The sequence below is a fragment of the Zophobas morio genome, unplaced genomic scaffold (assembly GCF_036711695.1).
Source record: "Zophobas morio isolate AGI-343-1 ecotype UQ-CSIRO unplaced genomic scaffold, CSIRO_AGI_Zmor_V1 ptg000004l, whole genome shotgun sequence".
Taxonomy (NCBI): Eukaryota; Metazoa; Arthropoda; class Insecta; order Coleoptera; family Tenebrionidae; genus Zophobas; species Zophobas morio.
In genome coordinates this window covers 11,273,382-11,290,782 of record NW_026972109.1, presented here as the reverse complement: position 1 = coordinate 11,290,782, position 17,401 = coordinate 11,273,382, and the positions used below count along the sequence as shown (strand labels likewise).

The following is a 17,401-nucleotide window of genomic DNA, read 5'->3' as shown; positions in this document are numbered from 1 at the left end:
AAGACCGGAAAAAAGGTAATCTCAACTGCTCCCTTTTTCTTGTGATGAATATAGACACACTCACGTTTCTTAATATAGTCTGTCGTTTACTGCAATAGTGTTGTGCTAGCTGCTCATATAACACCGACTATAGCATTAAAAATTCCGCTTTAATTATTTCACAAAATTAAATGTATCTGGGTTACGTTTTTTATCGATGTGTCCGACAATAACCGTGCACCTATTTCCAGTACGCCGATCGACAACCCAAGTAATTAAATTAAAATCAAAGACAATTAATTAAACCAACGTGGAGGCACAATGTCTCCAAATGATTAATTATTTGTTTGTGTCTGTCCATTCTTCATCGGGAGCAGTTATAATTCATTTCGGTTGAGTTATTCACTTGTCCGTCTCAGCGACAACTAGATCTTCCTTGATAGGGGTTTAAAAAATTGCGCGAAAGCCTCAACTGGCCCTTATAGATGAATCCCGTGCATGTACATTTTAAATTACAGGCTGTAAATGTCAAAGAAGAACCAATACGTGGTGGTGCGTCTACACGCCCATGTGGCCGCGACCAATGGGCTCATGGACGGTACCATGTGAGCTAGCGATCACGTGTGTCGAGTGTCATTCCAGCTGGTTGTGCATACCTGTTCCTAGACAGTTACCATCGATTAAGACAGGCGCGGACGAAGGCGAAATTAAAAACAAACCGTGTTTTTACAATTGACAAACTTTTTTGGCGAACTAATTTGTTACTTAAAATTAATACTACATAGTATAGTCAGACTTTTATTTTCTTTTAAATTATTTTAAATAAATAGCACTTAAAGTTAGTGGCATAAATGGCCAGTAAGTCTGTTTTTTTTTATTTTCCCGGTTTTGTACACTTGTCCACAGCGCAGTCCCCAACTATCACGTGTGTCGAGTGTCATTCCGGCCGGTTGTGGTGCATACCTGTTCCTGAGACAGCTCCTATCGATTATCCAGCACGATCATTATTCCATGTGTCAATTCCTAAGGTATTTGCAGTAATTCATGCTATGGCTCGCAGGAGTAGTAGTTGCTCGAGATCTAGATTGTTGCACTTTAGTTATTGCTATTCTGCCGACGGTAGATAAGTACTGTCCCGTGACTATTCAACTGCGTTGATTAATAATTTAAATTGTCACTCGTAGGCGATATGCTTCATGCATACTCTGTGCGGCAATTATTATCGAAAGCTGTTCGCAGGAGGGTTTTTTTGTTAAAGTAGTTTCTAATTGACGATTTGCATGGACTACCAAACGGGTAAAAAGTCGGCGAGGAGAGATAAGGTGTCGGGGACTTGGAATAGTAATGGAGGCGAAAATTTGCATTGGAAGGTTTTCTGAAATTTTGAAAAAAACTAGATGAATGTCTGGTACTTAAATATAAAAAATCAATAAAAAAATATGTGGAGATGAATTAATAATAACATATATTTTAATATATATACAGGGTGATTCACGAGAATACGACCACAGCATACGACTCTTTACGTATTTTGAACGCAACACAATATACATCTATAACTATTTTTTATTTTTTATGTTTTCAAATTATTTGGCATATTTTTTTTGGCAAAAACAACTTCTTCCTTTTGCAAAATTTTACTTTTCTTTTGTCTCTTGAATTTCTTCGTCCTCATAGATTTTGCTCCTTGAAACTTATCTTCTTTTTAAAACAAAATTTATTTGTTTATTTCTAATTCCAACTATCATAAATATGTTGCGCTTCTTCAACTTTGTCATGAATATGTAAACATGCTATCTTTACTCATTAATTCTACGTAAGGTCGCTAAAAATATGCAGTCGGTTATATCTATAAAACTATTAACCGTAAATTTCTAAAGTTTACTTTCATTAGTTCTTGACTTACAAAGGGATTAAATGTGGTTAAAACTGGGAATTTACTTTTCCCAATTCCATCATACATGTGACATTTGTATATTTTAAAATAGAAAAATAAAAGTTGTCTATTTTGAACATATTTTGAATTCAGTTTTGTATTTCAGAATATACTCAGGATCACGAAGCAATGCGTACACGTCATGGATGACGTAGATCCGTTACCAACACTAAATCAAAAATACGCGCCGCAATACGTGGCAATACGGATCAAAATCGATCAATTTGGGGGAAATTATATTGGTACGACTGATAGCGAAACATATGCTAAAGTTTTATCGATTTCACAAGTGTCATTGGTGTCAACTTTGGTTATGTTGTGTTATTGTTTGATTTTTCGCGTTTTTCTACTTTTCTGCTCGTGTAATCGTATCAGTTCTTTTCAGAACTATAACAGTTCTTTATAGAACTCCAAGTTAACTGTCCTGTACCGTGGTACGTGTCGCTTGCTTGAACGTAAACATTCCACCATGCCGAAGCCCTTGCACAAAGATGTAAAGCAAATGGACGATAATTTAGTGGACTATTTTGCTAAAGAACGCGATAGCGGGGAACCTCTTTTACCACTAACAGCTGTTCAAGACGTAAGTAGGTGTATTTTATTACAATTACTAATGCAGTCACATTGTACAGAGGGTTGCTGCTGCTCTGGGTGTATGTGTGCGAACAGTGAACTCCGTGGTACAACAAATAAAAACCGGAGAAGGTGTACATTCTCCCAAGAAATAGAGACCCCCGAACAAAGCAAGTGTGTGATATTAGCACTTCGGAGCAGTGTGCTATTCGAGAATGCTTATATGGAATGGTCGAAGAAAGTATTAATTTGATGCGCACGCCTTATAGATACTAACGACTATTTTACAGAAATACATGTTACACGATCGCCATTAATTGATTGCTTGAAGGAGAAACATATATTTGAGGGTTCTGTGAGCTCGTTAGGAAAAATTTTACATTCTCAATTGGGTTTCGTTATTCGCCAACCAGTGTACGGAAGCGTCTTATGGAATTACAACATGTTGTTCATGCAAGAATCAAATTCTTACGTGAATACATGCACAATCAGCAGAACCCAAATTCTTTGCCATGTGTATATCTTGATGAAACATGGATATTTGAAAATGGTTCGGTAGTTAGGTCATTGCAAGACGATAGTGTCATAAGTATCAGGATGTTCAAAATAGAAGGGAAAATTTAGTAATGTGTCAGTTTCACGTTAGTTATTTATTCTTCTCACTATATTTTAGGTATATTGTATTACATGCAGGTACAAGCAATGGATTTATTGATGAAGCAGCGCTAGTATTTTCTTCTAATACCAAAAATCCAGACTATCATGGCGAAATGAATCAACAGAATTTTCTCAAGTGGTTTCAATTGCTCATGAACCTTGAAGAACCACCACAGATTATTATAGACAATGCAAGCTACCACAGTACCTTTGCAAACAAATGTCCCAGTGGTTCATGGAAAAAAGCAGAAATTCGTGAATGGCTTTAACAACATGACATAAGTTCAGATTCACAGCTGTTAAAAACGGAACTTCTTCATTTGGTTGCACAGTAATGCATATACTATTCTCTATCGTTTCATTTAAAATATCATGTTTTTCAGAAATAAACCTCCAAAAACGTATGTTGCCGTGAATTGGGCCAACAGAATGGCCATAGAGTATTGCGATTGCCGCCATATCATTGTGTGTTTAACCCTATAGAAAATACTTGGGGAATTACTACAAATTTTTATTCCAAACACATTGGGCGTGATGGTTATGGTCAAAAAATTCCGTGGAAATGTGGAAAGAAGCGTTAGCACATGTCACGCCCACAATGTGGAAAAATACTGTTGACCATATGAATAAAATAATACGGGAGTGGTGGGAACGGGAATTAGTATTTGACCGTGAAGAGATTGCTCCGTTTATAATCGACATTAACGAAGATTCACATTATAGTTTTAGTGATTATGACAGTGAAGATTCTAATACTGCAGAGGGCATTCAGCCACTGTAACATGTAGGTTATTTTCCATTACCATCCTAATTGATTGTACTAGCGGCATGTTCTGCTGATGTCTTTTATAATCACACTATCACTTCACTGGCCAAATATACAAATCACTGGTCAGACGACGACGTTGTGCAACATGCATACTTATTATTGTTTATACTTTACTTTTGTATCTATTCCATGTCAATAAAGTAACTTATTCTGTAGATGTGACGTGCCTATTGTGGCATTGAAGACGGTAAGCATATTTCTCTAACTTGAAGCCTGTCACAACTGTTCAATGCTGTCTGTTTGAGACGTATGTTAACATTCTCGTTGGTAGCTTTAAGTACAGTATGAAGCCTTGTACCACCCTCCAAGTATGTGTTTAACACCCAATTGTCAGCAGTTTTTACCAGCAGTCAATGCAAAAATGAACGTTCTTAAAGCCAGTCATTCACGTTCCAACGCCGGGGTACGATTGTATTGGATACAACTGCTGTACAATTTTGCTGAAAAGCAGCAGTACACACACGTTACGACCTTGCAGTTAAAAATTTGCGATCGTGGTGGCAACATGTCCGAAGAAAATGGACTTTTATACCTGCTTTCACGGTTTGTATAACATACACTGTCCCCACACGATTAAGTTTCCAACCAATACAACACGATTGTACTGCTGCAGACAGACTTGTTCACCAACCGTCCACATCCAACCGATTTGCTTGATCGCATACACAGATGTTCGAAAACACTTCAATTTTGTCATATCCTACACAATTGTACCGCGGCGTTGGAACGTGAGTGGCAGGCTTCAGTGACTAGGAACACGTGAAAGGGGTTACAGTCGTGATCTTTCCTGTGCCTTAGTTTGTAATTCATAGCGTCTATGCAGCCTGCAGCATGCCCTTGTATGCTGAAACACTGCAAGTGTAGCTTATTTCTAAACTGTTGCTTCACACTAACGGTCTTCTCATGCTATAATCATAAATAGAACAAACCAAAACAATAACAAGCCGACATGTTTGTTGACAGTTTTCAAACCGATTCATTTGTATAATAAACGTGGTAGACGCATGACGTCATACAGAGTCCGTGACGTGTACGCATTGCTTCGTGATCCTGACTATACCAAAAACATTCTGCTTTTTATGTTCCTGATTTTCAATCATTCCTGACATTTCAGGAGAGAGGGGAATATATTTTTTTTACAATAATCACTAGTTATATGTTAAAGGAAAAATTGGAATGTATTATTAAATTCCAAATAAAGCAGAATTTCATACTCTACGTTTCGAGCAATATTTGCGTAATAAATTTTATGTTGAGGTCATCAACTTTTTTGCGGGGTCAAAATGCATATTAAAAGGGTTTTAATATGTACAATGTAACATTAATAACAATCGAATAATGTGCCAATAATTTTAGGAACATTATAGGTAAATCGCTGTTAATGTAATCCTTAAAACAAATTGTTTCATTCACTTATGTTTTTTGAGGCATCCTGTATAAATAATTGTGAACGTCTTCAATTTTTGGATGGGATGAATATCTAGGTCAATTCTAATTACTGATTTCTTAGTTTGAGATTTTTAATAACCTTACAGAGTATGTAACATTCCAGTTGATAGAAAAGGGTACAAATTTACAGTCAATATTAATTGTCAACGAAAACTTTATTACATACATCAGAATTTACATATTTTTACTTCCCAAGGCCATTTTAACATTTTAATCTTTTCTCGACGTTTTATGACTAGTAGAGTAAGGAAAAAGTGGTTTCCTATTTTCGTCTATCTGTCTGTCGTCTGTGTCGATTTTTATTAGACAGATAATTTCCGAAACTACTTACTAGACCCATTGTCGTAAAATTTTGTACGTATTTTATTCATCTAATCATCAATATGATGAAATAATATACTCCGCTTCTTGTTCTGATTTTATGGCTTCTTGGAAAAATGCGTTTGTGTCGATGCAAAATTTAGTCCTCGATAGCAAAGTAATCATCACTGTTTTCTTTGATATTTCGTTGTGCATAGTAGTTCTGAGTAACACGTTATTTAGAATTGCTTATACACGGTGGCTCCAAACAATTTGTACACCCTATTTTTCTAAAATTTTGGAAATGCAGCACTGTTATATTAGTAGTACGTACATCATCACAAGATTTTGAAGTGGAAAAAGTCACTTGAAACATACGCATAGCATGTTTTTTTACCTTTACTTTAACAATACACATATATCTTTATTTTAGTTTATAGAGGTTATCGTAAAAAATGAAATTCACAAAATATTTTTTTTTTATTTTTCGAAAAAGCTGGCTACGTTCTAGTGTGCTTAATTAAATTTCTTAGAGGATACGTCATTTGCCCCAACCGCACCCTCTCTATTTTCTTAGAAATATGTCATTTGCCAAAATCAGTCTTATCATGCAGGTACTAGCCCCGCCCACCCACCCTCTATTTTCTTACAGGGTATGTCATCTGCCAAAATCAGTTTTATCTTAGCAGGTACTAGGCTTACCCATCCGCCCTCGATCTAAATAAAGTTAGACCAATTTTTGTAAATTTATATCAATAATATACATAATTATATATTTTTTTCTTTGCTTTATGACTTCATTATTTATGTTAAATCTGGGCTCTAGTATTATTAAACAGAGCAACTTGTTTTGTGACTCAAAATTTTACATTGAAAAAAATCTATTCTCTGTTATAGTTCAGTACTTCTCTAAATTAGCAAAAATGAACTATTGTTGGTTTGCTTGCTTTATATAAAAGGTCTATATTTTTTCCTTTTCAGTCTTTATCTTGTCTTTTTTGTACTGTTGTTCTCAATTTTTTTTTCAAAAATAATAATTAATTGTTGTTGAAGTTCTGTTAACAAAATTCAATAAATGCAAGCAATGGCACGTTAGACAGATAGTTAGGTAGGTCACGTGTCGTATTTAAATAATTTTAATTTGTTATTCCTACAAGAGGATAAGGTCTTGACCAGGTAAGCGGATTTATTCCCCCATTGCGACGAACTCGTAAAAATTATCGCAAGTTGAATAGCAATTATTTTTTTATTGTAGTAAATTTACGATTTAATCCAATTTTTTTTTTATTTTCATTTTAATTTGCATTCATACGTTCCAAATGAGTTTTCCCTTAACAATATTTCTGATGACGTCATCAACATTTTTACAACGACACGTATATCACTTTGGATATGTGCAGTGTAATACTAATGATAACAGTATTGTATTCCCAAATTTTGGAAAAAACGGAGCTGTTCCCGATTTAATCAGTAAAATAAATTGACTCATTCATTACTTTTTATGAGTCACCCTGTATAAGAAATTTGAAAACTTTTAATGCAGTGATAAATCACAAGTATAGACTCATCATATTTTGTACATTTTAGATAGGATTTATTCGGCAAAATGTTGAGATGACTCACCAATTTTTTGGGAGGGGATAAATGGATAAATTTTGCTTAATGATTTACCATGCTTACGTTAACGTTAAAATATTTACAAGATTTTGGGGCAGTCGGTTTTGTAATTTCAAAGTTAAATTGCAAAATATTGTTCAGTTTGGAATTTTTTCCAAAAATTCTGGATGTCTATGATGAAAATTCAACACGGATTCACACACCACAAGTGCATGAGTATCTTATTTTAATGAAATTTAAAAAAACTTTTAATACCATAAATTTTGTAGATGACGTCATCCCATTGGTGGTGGGGATGATTAGCGAAATTCTAGTTAGCATTTAACCATTTATATTCCTAATACACATACAAAATGTGAGAACAATCGGTTCAGTAGTTTCGGAGATTACTTGTCTAGTAAAAATGGATACAGACACCAGACAGACAGACAGACATACAGACAGACAGACAGACAGACAGACAGACAGACAGACAAAGTGGCAATTCGACCGACGATGGACTCGATTACTATACTTCCTTAGCTTATGCTCGGGAAGTAAAAAACTGTATAATGATAAAATCAAATTCTATAGGTAGTATGTTATAACTAAACTGACCATTTTTTTTTTAAGTCAAAACGGGACGTCCATACATACTACTAATAAAATAAGGGCCGAATTCTGTAAAGTATAAAGGCACTTTGGTAAAAGGATTGTCCTTTACATAAAGATATTCCTATTCTCTAAAAGGTAAAGAACCCTTATAGATCCGTTGCATAAAGGTGAAGTCCTTTATAGTTTCCCTTGTGCAACGTATGGTCATATGTGTCACTTTATGCAAATTATCTGTCAGTTTCATTAGTTTTATATAGTGACCGTTTCTAAATAAAAGGGAAGAAATGGAGAACCTGTGATTATTTATCCTAGAGGAATTACAATAAAGGTATATATGAGTCAGAACAATGATGTCTTTGTCCAGTTTTATAGCTTCGTGGTTTAAATTTGTTAATATTAGCAAAAAGCACTAAAAATCGTCATATCTAATACTATTAAACGAGCAAAGTTTGTATATATATATGTAATGGGTTTCTCGAAAACGGCTCTAACGATTTCGATGAAATTTACAGGTTAGGGGTTTTTTGGGTCAAGAAATCGATTGATCATAGTTTTAACTTCTGAAAATTACAGCTTCATGCATTTTCAGCAATTTTCAGGCAGTGAATTATATTTGTTGCTAGGCAACATCAGATGACACTACACGAACACGAGATTGTTTTATATGAGAAGTTTGGGTGACAGTCTGACAGTACGTTTGACGTACCTTTTTATCTTCAATTGTACGTACCGAAACATACTCCACTGTATAGAGGACGTTGAAATTCACCTCCTGAGGTGAGAAAATTTACCAAAAACTAAACAGTGAGCGGATAAAAGGCACACGAAAGTGTGTTGAATTGAGATTATTTTGTCAAGCATTCATTTCAGAGGTTCCACGGTCAGTGTCAACATGTGATCGTTTTCGGGGATGGGACCGTGTTATTTGAGTTTTTGGGCTCAACGTTTCGCACACTTTCGTAAATGGCATCTTCGGCAGCAGGGTTGAGATTGAGAAATTAGGAATAACACAAAAGAGCACGTTAACTCAATATGTGGTTGTGACCTTTTTCTAGAGTCGAGAGAGAGAACTACGAAAAAAAAAGAACGACAGAGAGAAAACTTGGGTAACAAATGAGATGTCAAACAATAATTCCAGTTTTCTGTTCTTTAATCTCTACATGTCACTTATCAGTGTTTAAAACAAAGACTGCTTATGGAATTTCTTTTTTAATGTGTATTTTTAAGTAGCGCGTGTACTTCAAAATGCATACTATACGCATATTTATCTGTCCTAATCTGATCTAATACTACCAAACGAGCCGAGTGCAACTCGGTCAACCAGATATTTAAAGTTAATTAAGCCCAATTTGGTGGAAATACAAATACTTTTACGATGCTCCAAATAGACTGGTAACCAATAAACAACTTTGCAAAAACAACTCCTTTGGAGGGGTCTTCACTTATAAAAGACCAAAAAATCCACTAAAGCCCAGACTCCCCTGACCACACTGACATAAGGGGCGAGTGCTGATATCTCCAAAAATGATTTCATAAAATGTTTAATTTTTTTAAGTTTTTAATGTTACCATCATCACGAACCATCCTACGAGCAAATAAATACTCCCTAATATTTTTACTATATGTCAGGCACAAAGACCACGACAAGAATTTCATATTTCATAAATTAACAAAAGTTAAATTTAAAAATCTCCCAAGCCCGTCACACCAACTATACCGATATTGTCAAAATTTGAGGTTATGTACAATATATATCGTCTCTCTTGGCACAATGGTAAACACTAGCGTTCCTTTTCTAAAAGCATATACTATTGTAGTAAAAACATCCGTCCGTTCCTTTACATAAAGTTGAATTAACGCACAAGTTTCTCCTCAACGGATGCAATAGAGAATAAGGTTTTAAAGGATTCACTTTCACATTTTCTTTGCGATAAAGCCTTTAACAAACGGATCCCTTATTAAAAGGTTAAGATACAGAATTCTGCCCTAATGTTCCGATTTCGGACTTTTGAAATCTGGTCACCTTAATCATCACGAACCATCCCACGAGCAAATAAATACTCCTAATATTTTTACTATATGTCAGGCACAAAGACCACGACAAGAATTTCATATTTCATAAATTAACAAAAGTTAAATTTAAAAATCTCCCAAGCCCGTCACACCAACCATACCGATATTGTCAAAATTTGAGGTTATGTGCAATATATTCCGTCTCTCTTGACACAGTGGTAAACACTAACGTTCTTTTTCTAAAAGCATATACTATCGTAGTAAAAACATCCGTCCGTTCCTTTACATAAAGTCGAACTAACGCACAAGTTTCTCCTCAACGGATGCAATAGAGAATAAGGTTTTAAAGGATTCACTTTCACATTTCCTTTACGATAAAGCCTTTAACAAACGGATCCCTTATTAAAAGGTTAAGATACAGAATTCGGCCCTAAATCTAATATAGAATATAGATATACCATACATACATAACATAACATACCCCAGTGGGAAGGTTAACAATAAAAATAAACAGAACTTTTTAATCTTCTTTCTTTATTTAATGTTCACAAAAATTAAAAATATTTTTAGTACTATTGTAAGTAGTTATGAAAAATAAGAAGCAATCACCAGCTTCATTAAAGTAAAGCACCATTTATGTGACAGTAATTATTAAATTGCAACATAATATTATATTTTAGTCGTATTTATATTTCTCGGGGGAACAAATTTGCTTTAATATTGATGGTGATGCGCGGTTTTAGAAAACGGGACAATTTTGCGTTCCAGATCATTATATAGGGACAACGGGACAGGTGGTCCAATAAAGGGACAGTCCCGTTCAAAACGGGACGTCTGGTCACTTTAGTTATAACACAACTTAATTCTTAATTTTCTTAAAAAAAAAGAAATAGAAAAACAGAAAATAACATTTGATGCTTGTAATCTTCGAAACTTAATGATCAAAAATATTACTAGAAATATTGATGAGTGGATTTTTTTGTGGTATATATACAGGACAACAAGGGTTAGTTGCGCGCAACGGTCACAAACATTTTCATAAAGCCTTTAGGGTTAATACCATAAACATTTGTTACCGGTCGTAGTAGTTTCCGTGGGTATTAGTCACATTACAATAAATAAGTACTCGGGGAAATAATATAACTTTCACACAATTCCTCACGTATTTATTAAATCTTTAAATATGTATGTAGAGTTGAAAATATTTTTTTTAGTTTCAAATTTTCTACCAATAGTGCGCAAGTGTTTCATAACCTTTTTGGGGATTAGATTTGCCATATAGGATAAATTAACCACGGTGCGCAAGTGACCAACACCCGATATACAAAGCGTTTATAAATAAATGATGCATTAATCGAAGCACCTCTGTAAAACTGTAAAATATAGAACTATGGCAAGATGGAGATCAATTTCAACATTTTTGTGGCTTGATTGTAAAAATAAAACTCTATTTATTAAAAGCATATTTTCTTTTACAAGCGGTAGAATAAAAAAAAACACTGAGTGTTGTAGTATGAATTATTTACACTCTAGAACTGCCTACTTTTTTACGAACGAAACCTTATACTTTAATCTTGAATTTGACCTAAACAGACTGAAAAAAATTACCACAAAACATACGAAAAATTGTCGATTTATCTTTTTTTTTATAAAGTAAAAAAAATTAACAACACCAGAAAACCTTGTTTTTGTGTAGATACAACTAAATAACGTTTAGAATATTGTACTAAGTACACAGAATTAATTGTACATTTTTACAAAACCATTTTTAGTGTGTGTTATCTCATTCGTTCTTTTCTAACAATTAAAGCACTGCACTCTCCTTGGCCGAAATGTCAGATTCGTGAACTTTCCGCTCTCATTGGTCGTGTTCGCAAGTTTGAGGTTCTTGGTCTCTTGTTTCGGCACCACCAACTCCAAATTTCTACTTACAACCTTCATTCATCCGACGCTTTGATTTGCATTTAGATTAAATTTTAATTACATAATTTTAATTAACACTTAGCGAGTATTAAACATCGAGAGTCTTATTTAATTATGTGTGCACCATCACCTTACGTTTTACTAAGTACGCGTTATGTCGTTAACTTGGAATGCTAACATTAACATTAAAGATAAGCTTGTGACAAATTTGATTTTGCGTTAAATAATTTCACTTTGCGCCGTTTAGATAATTGTAGATTCATTTACATAAGTTTTACATAAAAACTACATTTATTTTCTTTAAACTCGAATTGGATTTAAATTAATTATGGTGATATGTCAATCTCTTGACTGGTCGACTTTATCTGGATTCGTTTTGTGGTAGGCTGAGAGCTTGTTGTTGGATTTTATCGTGTGAAGAAGAGAGTTGGAACAAATGCGATGACATGGACAGCGAATAAATTTTAAAGCAGATGATGCCTGTGACCTACTTTTTTCTGTAAATTTTTAATCAATATTTTAACATCAAATTTAAATTATTTTTATTTTTAATTAGTGGTCAACAGTAGTATTTTTTTTGGAGTAGGTAATATTCCTGATTACCGCACTAGTATGGTAATGAAGGTCTTTCTCCAACGATTCTGTAACGATTGCAAAAAAGTTCTTGTTGTTGTGTGTCTAGTTAGTCCGTTGGTTGTTGATTTGGAATCGATTAGAGATGGCCTGCTGAAAGGTGGTACCCTGGACAAATTTCCCATTATCTCGCCATCATGTCGAGTGTGAAATAATAGTGATCTAAGCAGGGAGTGGCCGAAAGTGCAAGTAACGCTCACAGTAATGAGATTGTCCAAACTCCGCATGTGGTTCACACCTCCACCCCTTCGTTATTTGTGTTATAAGAGCCATAAATAACGCGTCGAGACCAGAGAAAAGCGCTTCTCATTTTGTTTATGGCATGCGTTCTATATGTTTTGGCCGGTAAGCCGAAGTAATTATTATAAATTGCTGTTGCGCGATCGTTTGATTAATGCATTACCTGATTAATTTAAACTAAATAAGCCTTTTCGAACAAATAAAATAAGAGCAAGATGAGTGCAGATCGACTATAAAGAAGATGCAGCACTCGATAAGGCCGAACATGTGTGAGTTTCGATAGAAACGAGGACTGGACGAGATGGCCTATCGTTAATTAAATAACGAGACCTGTAACGAGTCCGGATACGAGAAAAAACAAAACATGAGAGAAGACACAGAAACACACCAGGTCCTAACAATGTAAAAATAAAACACGATTAAATGGTACCAAGAAATGCCTTCGTGTACGTACCAATGTTCGGACTAATGGATTCGTTTCCTGGAAAAGGGTAGAATTAATTATTGTACCGATTTCGACTGGTCGACGCGGTTAGAAAACTAGATCCATCGACACCATATGCATAATTACGGGAGATAATTACCTGTGAAACGAATTATAATGAAATTGTGATTAAAGTACTGATCTGAATCTTGGCTAAGTCTTTTTCATTTATCAACTGAATGGTCGTGTGTATTACGAAGGTGTTAAACTGAAGTAGCTGCTAATTATTGTTTTTCATTATTAATGCTTAATTATTATCTATACTATCTTACGGAATATTTTAACTCCGTGTTTTATTTAAAGTTCCTTTATTTCTAAATGGACTAAATTTCTCATGCCGGTTTATAAATTAAAGTAAAATGTCATATATGTAATAATAGTCATTAGTTATCATTCTGACATATGGATGCACGCCAACTTGTACAAAACAACGCAAAAGAAATATGTATACATAATGCGCTTTGAAGAAAAACAATAGCTGCAATGTGTTTTATGAAATATACAACCATTTTAATTAAAATTCTACAAAAAAAAAAAATATTTGGATTCACTTAGAGGCCACGAAACGTCGGAAAAACATGAAATTAACCATTCGCCAATATTTAATTACGTTGAATAAAATAAAAAATAAAGTTGTTTCGACAGAACTTTCCTCGCCCCTGAAGTACAATGAAATATATATATCCAGCATTTTCGAGTTGCGTGTTTCCTTTACACAATTTTGTGATGACGTCATCAACATTTTTGCAAGGACACGTATATCAACTTGGATTGGTGCAGCGTAATGCTAAAAATAATAGTATTGTATTCCAAAAAAAAATTTCTAGGACAATCGAGTGAGCTGTTCCTGATTTAATCAATAAAATAAATTGACTAATTCATTTTTTTTCATTGTGTACCTTAAGCACGATTTTATTAAATTTCAATTTTGAAAAGCTTCTTTCACATGAAGTCACCGAAACAAATGGTTAAAAAATTTTTAGTCAAAGCGCTAGACTCGGAACACACTCAGAATGGCCCCATTTTACGATGAATCTGAAAAGCTCCAATGTAGTCCACTGAACTGCTTCTTGTGAAGAAATGCTGGCGGTTTCCAAGTGGCGCCTCAGTCGTAAAATTTCCAAAATTATGTCCTCTGCAGAAAATTCATCGTAGATTTTTGTCAGAGTTGCTCCCGCTGACGTTGTTTTAGAGCTGAAAATTCTCGTTTATTATAAACTTCGCCCAGTTGCCGTTGATAGTAACTTTGATGTTCGACTTTTGCCTTAAAGGGGTTGTAGAAGTGGAGGATTTAAGTTGATTACTACAAAAATTTGCCATTTTAGACATGTTTTAAGTTTCTTGTTGTCGAAATAAGTCTACACATACTAAGAAAAAAGGAAAAATGTAGCCCCGCCCACCCGCCCTATCTCAATTGTGAAGTTTTCATTCATTGACAAACCTAGGGGCGGAACCTAATTGCAAAATCCGTATTTCCCGACAAAAATTTACCATTTGAAACGTGTTTTAAGTTTCTAAAAATAAAAAAATCATCACAATTGAGATGGGGTGGGCGGGCGGGGTATATATTTTGTCTTTTTTTCTTAATATACATAGTATTCTTTGAGCAACACGATGCTGAAAAATATGTTTTTAATTTCTTGTAAAGAAATAAGTATTTTGCAGTTAAGTTGAATGAAAAAAATATCACAATTGCGATGGGGCGGGTGCGTGGGCTTACATTTTGTCTTTTTGTTTTAATATGTATAGACTTCTTTTTACAACATAAAACTTAAAACATGGTTAAAATGGAAAATTTGTTAAAGGAAATATCGATTTTGAAATTAGGCTCTGTCCTATATTTGCAAAACATATATTTCCTTGCATAAACCATTTTAACCAAGTTTCTGGCTATGTATACTTAAAAAAAAAGGCAAAATATTAGGAAGTATGCTAATGAAGTCCGTCGGCCGACTCTCTACTTTTACATTTTCTCGACCTTTCATGACCCCAAGAGTACAAAAAAGTGGGTCTCCTGTTTCCGTCTGTCTGTCGGTCTGTCTGTCCCGATTTTTTTTGTATATTTTTGCTGAGTGATTCTTTTGTAAGTATTGAGTGATTCTTTTGTAATTTTTCTCTGGCTGTACGAGTGAGTTGTCGTTGTCATCCCTTGTTGCTTGGTACCCGGGGCGGACCGCCCCCACCGCCCCCCTTTTAAGGTAGGATTTATTCAGCAATATTTTGAGGTGACCCCATCAATTTTTTAGAGGGATGAGCAAATACATTTTGATCAGAAATTTACCATAGATACTTCGGTTTTGCAGTTCTTGATTAAATCACTAAAATAAATTCACGCATTTATTAATTTTTTTGAGTCACCCTGTATAACCAAATCAACTCAACATATGTTCGACAAGGATTTAGTCAGTAAAATTTTGAGCTGACGTCATCAATTTTTTGGACGGGATAAGCAAATATATATTTTGATTAAAAATTTATCATGCTTATAATAACTTTAAAGCATCTGCAAGATTTGAAAGCATTTGGTTTTGCAGATTCAAAATTAAAATGCAAAGTGTTGTTTTATAATTTTGATTTTTTTTTAAATCTGGATTTTTCGGATAAAAATTCAACACGGCCTCATAAACTACATGTGTAGGACTATGTTATTTTATACAATTTAAAACCTATTTACTATGTACAATTTTGAGGGGACGCCATCACATTATTGGGGGGAATAATTAGACAAATTTTGGTTAGCGTTTTACCATTTACATGATTCCTAATAGATGTCAATACAAAATTTGACAAGAATCGTTGGGAGATTATATGTCTAATAAAAAACCGGGACGGCAGACAGACAGACGGATAGACGGACAGACAGACAGATAGACAGAAACGGAGAACTATTTTTTCGTACTGTAGGGGTCATGGAAGGTCGAGAAAACGTAAAAGTAGAACAGTCGATCGACAGACTCGATTACGATACTTCCTTTGCTTATGCTCTGGGAGTACAAAACAAACGATTTCCGTTTGTTTGTCGTCTTTTGTCTGTCGTCTATATATATTTTTACTTGAAGATAATGATAATTGTAAAATTTGAATTAAATGTTGGGAATATCATGTAAACGGTAAAATGCTAACTAAGATTTGTTTGATCATCCCTACGAATAATTTGATGACGTGATCTCAATATTTTGCTTTGTAAATACCACTGAAATTTGATAAAATAACATTCTCCTGTAGATGTGGTTTATGAATGGGTTTTGACACTAGGCATACAAATTTTTTGAAAAAATATTAAAATTGTATAATAAAATTTTATGTAAACCCCACTGGTGAATGGCGTTGTGACAAACGACTCGAACTTTTTTTCTTACACTTACCTACGCAAAATCAAATATTATGATTTTTCGAAGAAGCTGAATTTGTTAGACCTCAGGGCGGAGGGAAGGTCTGCTTATTTTGTTTTATTATAAAATGTAGCAGTGTTGTTATAATATTGAAGTTCTTAGCCGAAAATGTTAGTTTTTTTTACGCGTAAGAAATAATTATATTTTAGAATTTTTGTAAATTTACACATTCGAGTTTTTTAACAAATTTGTTGCTTATATCACATATACTATTACTATACCGATAAGGGCTAAAAACAATTTTTAATCTTAGTAGGATAAATATAAAATTTCTACAATAAAATTTTACAGTTTGCCTTAAAACCCTCATAAGAAATTTTTTTGAAATTTTGGTAATACACTAAACTTTTCATTTATTACTGCACTGTTCTATAAATGAAGGTGCGCTGTAAATACTATAGTATCAATGTTATGCAGCGTATAAACACCACATTTTTATTTTTAGAGCCTAAGCTAAGGAATATTGCAATAGAGTCCATCCGGCGAATAGCTATTTTCATGTTTGTCCAATTTTTGTGATTCCTAGAATATGAAAAATTAGGTGAGCGTTTCCGCATGTCTGTCTTCTGTATGTTGTCTGTCGTTTATCGTCTGTTTATAAAAATTGATCCATACAGAGGACAGTCAGTTTTTATTGGACAGATAAATCTTCGAAACTACTGGACCTACTGTATTTTAGGAATATAGACTCCGAATTATTTGAGAGTAGCATAGATCACTTGACTTATCTAGATATTTATCATCGACTGCACGGACCTCGATCGTCAGTGGCGTCGGTATTT

At 34.2% G+C, this 17,401-nt stretch overlaps 1 long non-coding RNA gene across 2 annotated transcripts; it reads left to right on the top strand.

Moving 5' to 3' along the window:
- Positions 1–2,029: 2,029 nt before the first annotated feature.
- Positions 2,030–4,129, top strand: LOC135141405 (uncharacterized). 2 transcript variants are annotated; one of them, XR_010282384.1, is made up of 5 exons: positions 2,030–2,498; positions 2,548–2,729; positions 2,779–3,129; positions 3,182–3,476; positions 3,529–4,129. It is a non-coding gene; the product is annotated as an uncharacterized LOC135141405 (long non-coding RNA). The 2 variants fall into 2 exon arrangements; XR_010282383.1 differs by having other exon boundaries at positions 2,779–3,476.
- Positions 4,130–17,401: the final 13,272 nt, after the last annotated feature.